The sequence below is a fragment of the Otolemur garnettii genome, unplaced genomic scaffold, assembly GCF_000181295.1.
Source record: "Otolemur garnettii isolate 467f Iridium unplaced genomic scaffold, OtoGar3 scaffold00047, whole genome shotgun sequence".
Lineage (NCBI taxonomy): Eukaryota > Metazoa > Chordata > Mammalia > Primates > Galagidae > Otolemur > Otolemur garnettii.
The window spans coordinates 5,905,818-5,915,054 of NW_003852442.1; the positions used below are offsets into that span (position 1 = coordinate 5,905,818).

Consider the following 9,237-nt stretch of genomic DNA (forward strand, 5'->3'; position numbering starts at 1 on the left):
AAAAAAAAAAAAAAGAAAGAAAAGAAAAAACAACTAGAATTATGACAGGGATTGCACTGAATTTGTGGGTAATTAAGGGAATGCAGTTATCCTAAGAACATTAAGGCTTCTGACCCAATCTTCATTGTTAACACGCAGAAATACAATTGACTTCTGCACACTGAATTTTTATTCTGCCGCCACGCTGAACTTGTTTGTTAGTTTTAATGGTTCTTAAATGGTTTTCTTCGGATTTCCTAACTGTAAGGCAATTTTATTTGCAAGATGGTTTTACTTCTCTTTCTAATATGGATTGATTTTTTATGTTTCTGGGGGGTTTTGGTTTTGGTTTGGTATTTTGACTTTTTCCTTTTTGCCCAATTGTCACAGCTAGGATTTCCAATAGAATATTAAATGAAACTGATAAGAGTGAATACTCTTATTTCCTTATCTCAGGGGGAAGGCATTCAATCTTTCAGGATTAAGGATGATGTTAGCTGTGGGGTTTTTGTAGATGTCTTTATCAAGTTGAGAAAATGCCCTCCTATTCCAAGTTTGCTAAAGGTTTTCATCATAGAACAATGCTAGACCTTTCTGAAATGGTTTTCTTTTGTGTATTTTTTGAGATGTTTCCTTCCTTCCTTTCTTTTTGTTTTTTGTTTTGTTTTGAGACAGGGTTTCACTCTGTTGCCTGTGCTAGAGTGCAATGGTATCACCATAGCTCACTGTAACTTCAAACTCATAGACTCAAAGGATCTTCCTGTCTTAGCTTCTTCCATACTGGGATTACAGGCACATGAAAGAGGACCCAGATAAGTTTTCTATTTTTGTGGAGACTGGTCTCACTTTGTTGGTCAGGATGGTCTCAAACTCCTTGCCTCAAGCAATCCTCCCACCTCAGCCTCACAAAGTACTAGGATTAAAGGCATGAGCCACCATACCCACCCAAGATATTTCTTTATTCAACTATTAAGGTGTATTATACTGAGTAGTTTTTTAATGTTAAACCAACTTTGAATTCCTTGGATAAATCCCACTTAGTCATGGTGTATAATCCTTTTGACAAGGACAAACTGCACTTAACTTGCTAATATTATATTGAAGATGTTTACATCTGTATTCGTAAGGGATAGTGGTGTATAGTTTTTTTGTTGTTATAATTTCTCTATCTGGCTTTGGCATCCGATGTGATATTGGCTTCACAGAGTGAGTTGGAAAATATTTCTTCCTTTTTTTAAAAGAGTTTGTGAATAATAATACACAGTATTAATTCTTTAAATGCTTGGCACAAAGCATGAACTGAATTTGATAACTAGAAAAAAAGGTATTAAATCACTGTTGTTTTAAATATTTACATAAATCTCATATTACTGGGTAATTTGAGAAATTATCTAATCCATTCTGTTGCTTCATCTACTTTCCAACCTCACCTACCTAAAACTTAACTACAGTGATGTGGTTGGAATCAGCTGAAGATTTGGCCGAGAATGCCTTTGTTCTGCATATGGTGCGCAAGACGGTTTCAAGTGTACAGCCCCTCCATGGCCCAGGTACTCTCTGAAGGAATGGGCACAAAGCTATGAGGCAGCTGGTCTACCCAGAACACTCATTAGACTGTGTCAAATCAAAGTCAAGTCTATTGATGTGTAACAAGCATAACGCATATTCTCAAGAAAGACAGGACCGTTACTAACAACCTTATGGGGGGAAGGGAAAACGCGTACAGTGAATAAGTGACTTACAAATCTCAGCTCCTTTCAAGTTGCATCGCAAATATTGGGTTCACTTTTCCAGAGCTGTTGGCACTTTTTCCATTTATTAGCTATGGTTTAGGCACTTGTGAAGAGCTCTGTATACTTAAGAACCCTAGGTGAGGTGTATTACCAAGGCCATTTTACAGACAGGAAAAGAAAGATCAAAAGTGAATACCCTGAGGTCAGAAATTGAGGCTCAGAAACAACTAACATAATACAAAGAAGCAAATCAATGAATAAGAAGGAAACAAAATCAAATCAAAGGGTCATCCGGCCTCAAGGCTACTACTGCATAAGAACGTCCCTCTTAGATGAGCTTCCCGAATTGGACAGAGCCCATTTCTGGGAGAAATTCTAGCTCAGCCACGTCATTTTATTTGCCTGACTCCTAACCAGTTTTTCAACCTCTGGGTCCTGTTTCCTCCCCTGTAAACTGAACACACTCCTCCCAAGGTTATGATAAGCAGAGCCCTGATGTCTCATCACCCTGCCAGGTTACTTCCTTCGTCTGTACACCTACACTTTTCTTCACAACAGAAAATTAAATTCTTCAAAGCTGATTTCCACAGTGTTTACCGGTGTCTAAGTCAGGTCTGGGCACTTGGCATTTTGACACCACACCTCTCAGTAACGACGGTGCCTCTTCCAGTTACCGTCACGGCCGCCTGCAAATTTTCTCAAGAAAATGCAAACCTCATCAATCCTAGCAACTTGTTACCAAAGACTTTAGCCTGGAGGCATGAACCCACAGAGGACCTGGGAAACCCTTTCCTCTCTCACCAAATTTTAATACCCTTCATTAATGTTAATTGCGCACCCCCAGAGGCAAAATATGTATCCTGTACCTAAAACCTGTCACCTCTATTAATTAAAAACAGGCTTATGGAATATGAAACTATAAAGTGCTTGACTTTTTTTTTTTAATTGTAAAGACACTTAATTGGCTTGTACAAAAGGAAAAGAATTCCTTTTGCCTGGCTTTAATGAGGTTTTTATTATTCAAATGGCACATTTTGCACAGTTTTGACTAAAAGCCATTGCAACTCAAAAGGCTCTGAGATGATGAATATTTACAGACTATCAAAAGGAAAAGTTCAAACTCTAAAGACAGAATGGAAACAAAAATAGTAGCCTTCCTTGTCCAAAGCTGATGTTATTAGTCAGCACTTTACGGGACTAATTTTTTTTTCTTCTTGGGTGGATTCTGTTCTGCGGGGTGATAAAGGGCAGAAAAGTTGTCTGTCCTCTGTGTCTAGAACTGCAGACTCCCATACAGTGAAGTCGCACATCCTCTGTGGCTCTCATCTACTCATGGATAAAGTTGCCACCTCTCTGCTGAGTGGACCCTCAGCATCTTCTGCCCTTGCTGACTGTGGGGACGCCTTTAGACAGCACCAGTCACTTCCACAACAGCCAATGTGTCCCCCATGGGCCAGAGGACAACCCCTCGATTGTTAAAGGGGGGCTTGTCATTAATGGGAGTGACAGTGAGCCAAGACTCCTCATGGCTTTCTGGCGAGAGTGGCTGTAAATGGCACTTCATAGTGGAAGGGGAACTGGAGGCTGATAATAAAACAGAAGGAGGGCCCGGTCCAAAGGCTGGGGCTATTCTGCTTTAGATGGCTGACCTCCAACTTTCCTCCCAGTTCCCTCCCTCTTTTGACCCCTGGAGAGCCCCACACATTTACAATCCCTTCTCATTCTGGCATCTTCCATTATTCCCTCTCCATGGGATCATTCATGCTGCCCATCAGCCTAATCAGATCTTCCTGACCATCAAATAAGGAATAATCAGGACAGAAGGGAAGAAAGTGGAGATAAGAAAAGAGGGAGAAAGAAAGACAGGAGAGAGAAAGACAGACCCCACTGGAGCCCTTGCAAGCTGTGCTGACCTCTGTACCCCACTCATGGTCTTTAGTTTTGAATCAGTCATCACCCCCGGCAGTCTCTTTGCCTGCCCTGGACACTGAGCTCCATCCCTGAGCCACCCAGAATCTCTGGAAGTGGCCTGCAGAGCAAGGGCTTCTCCATCTATAAATCCTGCAGCTTCCCAGCTGAGACAGGCTGCCCTGCTGAGATTCCTATCCTGCGTCCTTCCCAGACTCCTGTCCTGCTCCACTCCCTGGGCTTCTGACCCAGCCCAGTCTGGGACCTGCCAATGCCACAGCCACCCCATGTCCTGTGTCCTCCCACCCTCCCTCTTCTGCCCTCAGTCACTGTCTCTACCTTTTCTTTTAGTCTCTCATCTCTGTCTACAGGGATGGCATCCAGTTCCAGGACTCCAAACAACACTTTCCCCCTTGGTGACTTCAAACCGGCAGCAGCTTTAGGATGCTTTTGCTATCCCTTCAGGAGCCCGTCACCAGTCCAGATCAATGTCTCCAGCCCTGCAGGCTCTGCTCACACTGCCTAGCCCCTCCACCCCCCATTCCTCCCCCAGCTGGCTGCAAGACCCCATCTGCATCTCAGTGACAGGTCCGCCCACCTATTCTGAGCCACTGTGAACACCCACTTCTCCAGAAGACCATCCCTGGCCAGTGGGTGCACCCTCGCATCTCAGAAGTCACTAGTAAAGAAAAACTATGAACACTGTTTTCAACTTGATGCTCAGCCAAGTAATAATAATATTAATGATGACGGCCCATTGTTACAAAGCACTTATTCTTTACCGAGCTCTGGTCTAAGCACATTCACATGTGAATTCACCTACCCCATTTAACAGCTCTATGAGGTGGGTAGAAATATTACTGCATTTGCTAAGGAGGGAACTGAGGCACAGAGACTAAGTACCTCGCTCAAGACTGCAAAGACAATGTCTTTATTACCATGAGATAGGTCTGCATTAAGGCACCAACTACCAAGAATAGCAACTTGAGGGGGACCAGGGTCCCATCAGCACTGTCAACAAGCATCTGCTGCCATTTTTTGTTTGTTTATTTGTCTTTTGAGACAATGCTGAGTGTTGACCAGGCTAGAGTGCCATGCCTTCATCATAGCTGCCTAGAACTGCAGACTATGGGCCTCAAGCGATTCTCCTACTTCAGCCTCCCAAGTACCCAGGACTACCGGCCTGAACCATTATGCCTGGAGAATTTTTCTATTTTTAGTAGAGACAGGGTCTCGCTGTTGCTCAGGCTGGTCTTGAACTCCTGAGTTCAAGCCATCCTCCTGCCTCGGCCTCCCAGAGTGCTGGGATTACAGGCTTGATCCACCACGCCCTGCGATCTGCTGCCATTTCCAGCCCTGCCGACTATTCTGAACATCCAGCTTGTTCGCTCACCAGTAACTAGGGACAGCCCAGCACCAGCACATCCGAGTATTTGCTGTAAATGGAACGTCAGCTTCTGAGATGCAGTGTCTCCCAAGGGGCTTGGCCTTCTAGTCTGTCTGGGATGTGTCCATTCCTCTATCACTTAATACTCTCTACCACGAGCCACGATCTGTATGTGCAAGTGTCATCTCTACCGGTAGACAATGATCATGTCCGTAAGAAGGAAGTCTTTGTTTGCCCAGAGTCTGGCTGTGGTCAGATGTAAGCTTCCTGTACACACTTGAATAGATACATCTGAACTGATGCTATTGTCCCTACGACATTTGGACTATAGGACATTACACAGCCATGTTTTGCAATATAGTATGACTTAAAAAAAAATCACTTAAGGAGGAGGAGAAAAGTTGATTTGATTCTAGTTGATGAGATGTGAGCACATACGCTTTGAAGCCAAGACCAGCGACCAGTCCCTTAGGACTGAGGCAACCCCCAAAATCAGGACACGTAATTTCAAACCTGAGAGGAGAAAGGGGCTTTTGAAAGAGACTAACAGCACAGTCCTCCTTGCCATGGAGCTGAGCTACAGCGCAGATTTGCAAATGAAATTGCTAACACGCTTTCCAAAAAGGAGGCAGGATTTTGCAGGTTAAATAAACACCCTTCAGAATGTTAAGATAATTGTGGCTTTCGGGGATTCCATTTCAGAAGCAGCAGAAGAATGAGCTGAGCGGGATGTTATGTAAAGGGAAATACTTTCCCATTCCTCCTTGCACCAGAATGCCACGCCATCTGGGGCACTTCTCAAGTAAGCTGCAAGAATTCATACTGTTTGGAAATACTCTGAAATTCAATAGGCAAGACCCGAAGACCCACAGTCCCGTAAGAAACTACTTTGGAGTTTTCGCTGGCTGCCTTTTCTCCCACAAAAGGCAGGAGGAAAAAAAATACTATAGAATTCTAAGATGGACTGCGGCTTACAGAGCTGGGGCTGGCTTAGTGAACCCGTGAACAGCAGCACAAAATACAGTCCTTCCCTTCTACAGCTGCCTCGAACCCAGTTAACCCTCCATACACTTCAGAGTTCCACCAAGGTCACGGCTGCCCAAAACACAGTGTGCACACCCGGGGTAAAATGAGAAATGATTTTACGTAGGAGATAAGAAACCTAAAAAAATTGGAAAAATATATAATTGGCCTCTCAAACTAACAATTTCATAGATAATCTAGTGAAGGATGATTAAAAAAAAAGTGGTAGCACTACATGTTAAATAATGGCACACGGATTCATGGATTTCGCAATAATCATAAACTAATGTTCAACTGATGGCACCAAAATACAAGCAGTTCTAAGGGCACCTTTCAGAAAGAACACAGCCGACCAAGTTTCTTGTACACAAGGCACCCTCAAAAATCATTTTGTTGAAAGAATGAGTGAGAAACACAATCCCAATTAAAGAGTGTCTTTTACGGGTGGCCCTGTGGCTCAAGAGAGTAGGGCGCTAGCCTCCTATGCCAGAGGTGGTGGGTTCCAGCCCAGCTCTAGCCAAAAACTGCAAAAAAAAAAAAAAGTGTCTTTTCCTTCACAGTGTTTTCATAAAATAATTCTTTCACTTGGTGCAATTCTAGCAGGTCCACGAGGTGTGCAGCAGGGGAAACTTACTTCTGTAGTCTGAGTCTGCCCCTCATTAGCTGTGCAGACCTCAGAAAAGTTAACAAACCTCTCTGAGCCACAGCTGTGTCTTCCTTAAAAGGGAATGATAATGCCTGGCTTGTACGATACTTGTGAGAATTAGAAAAAAAAAAAAAAAGCATAATGCCTATCATCGGCCTTGGCAGAGATGGTGCCTAAAATGGGTTGCTTTCTGTTTTAAGATGCCTGCGCTGCTTTGGGGATATGGTACCCACCAATAATTCAGAGACAGATCTTGCCTTCCATATTTATAAAATTCCTGTGTATTGTTTGCCATGCCCTTACTCAGTACCTCTGGTGAAGAACATCCTGAATAAATATTCAAGGGAAGAAAGCAAATGAAACCAGAGAAACATCAACACACAAAATCAATACGAGTTCGGGTGGTCCGTGATCATCAGCTGTGCGTCTAAATTCTAAATGACCTGCATATGTCGAGATGTTGATGAACACCATCAAGTATTAAAATAATAATTAACCGGGATTGAATTATGCTGTCAAGATAACCTGGCCACACCTAATTAAGTTTTTTTTTTTCCCCATCCTTGAGTTAGAATAGAGAAAATAATCCGAAACAATGACTTGGAGTGGGGCACACAGCACCAGCTGTATCCCCTGGAGATCACCAGGAATTTTTCATTTCATGCACCATTTACAACTTCTCATAGTAAATTCTAGAACATCAGTGCATACACTTAACAGAAAATAGAAACACTCTTTGTTTTCGTTATTTCCTTACATTTTTGCCGCATGTCCATCAGGTTATGTTTTCCCAACCCGGCATATGCTGTCCCGGCAGCAAAATCTCAACCTCATTGATTCTAAATGGGGGAAACTGAAAAACGAGACAATGTTACCATCCTCTCCATCGCCATGATGGTTACCTGGGAAAAAGGCAGCGGGGAGGACTGTGCCCCCAGCAGCACTCGGGGTGCGGAGCGCCAGGTATCCCCATCTTTCCCCTCCCCTTTGCATTTAGTACTTTATTGTCCTGTGTTCTGGCTTCCTGAGGACATTTAATAAAGTAGAAGATCAACAGGAAGCAGACCAAGGAGGAGGGCAGGTGGGGAGAGGAAGAATCAATAGCTTTAGCTACACTCAGAACCTGGTAACCTCACTTGCTCACAGCCCCCCTGGACTGAGAAAATGTAAGTTAACCAACGCCCCTCTTGGCAAATTCCTGTATGTTTATCTGACAAACGATTTGGGATCTCATTCTATAGAAATACAATTGTGATATAAAGGAAATCTTCAGAGGCCAGCATGGATGTTAATGAACTCCAGGAGCCGACTCAGAGAATGGGAGTATTACTTATATAAACGGAAGAAAGAAAAAAATGTGGACGGAATAGGGGGTGTCAGGGCAGGCATTTTTAAGAGGGAATTGGCTATTTCTCTATGAACCTCAGTTTCAACATGATCAACACGGAGTTAGTCACACCAATGGACTGGAAACCCTTCAAGGACAGAAACATATCTGAAGTCACCCTATGTTCCCACACCTAGGACTGGGCCTGACGTACAAAAGAAGTTTATTGAATGACTGAATCCCTGAAAAATAAATAACATATCACTTGTGAAAACTCTGTGTGTCTTTGCTCACACCTACTAAGTTCACTGTTTTCTTTTTGTTTAAAACAATGATAGACAGGCCGGTCTCAGGGCCTCTTGCCTATAATCCTAGGACTCCGGGAGGTGGATCACCTGAGCTCAGGAGTTTGAGCAAGAGCTCGACCTGAGCAAGAGCTAGACCCAATCTCTAAAAATAGCCCAGCATTGTGTCAGGCACCTATAGGCCCAGCTAATTGGGAGGCTGAGGCAAGAGGATCGCTTGAGCCCAAGAGTTTGAGGTTGCTGTGAGCTGTGATGCCAGGGCACTCTACCTAGGGCACCAAAGTGAGACTCTGTCTCAAAAAAATAGATAAGTAAATAAATAAAACCATTGCCACATATTTGTTGTTAACTCAGAGTCCCTGTCTCTGTCCACATTATCCTCTACCATATAATTTAGGTGCCCTTGTGTAATGTGAGGAACATCTGTACATATTTTATAAAAAAAATGGGGCAGCACCTGTGGCTCAAAAGAGTAGGGCGCCGGCCCTATATACCAGAGGTGGCGGGTTCAAACCTGGACCGGCCAAAAACTGAAAAAAAAATAAAAATGCACAGGAACCCAACTCATCTGTATTTCTCAGCCTCATCATTCTAATAACATCTGCTAAGTGGGCTTGTCCTTCTGATTGTAGGTTTGGAAAGGTGAATACGTGTTAAGATAACAAAATATCTGCCTGTATACATCCTGAATTTAAACAGCAGTAGGTGAAGCCTGGAACTGCGTAGGCTTAGGCAGGTCTGGTGGTGGCAGTAATTATGCAAAGGCTCCGTGCAGAGAAGAATCCAGGAAACTTGAGGGAAGGGCTGGTGCTGCTAGTAAATTACTAGCTACACCTATAAAGAACAGACTCGGCTCGGCGCCTGTGGCTCAAGCGGCTAAGGCTCCAGCCACATACACCTAAGGTGGCGGGTTCGAATCCCCAGCCCGG

The 9,237-nt window shown here is 43.6% G+C and overlaps 1 protein-coding gene across 1 annotated transcript in view; it reads right to left on the reverse strand.

Annotated features, from left to right (window-relative positions):
- WWOX (WW domain containing oxidoreductase) overlaps positions 1 to 9,237 on the reverse strand; it is a 970,358-nt gene that overhangs the window by 683,506 nt on the left and 277,615 nt on the right. The gene's annotated exons all lie outside the window — the stretch shown is intronic.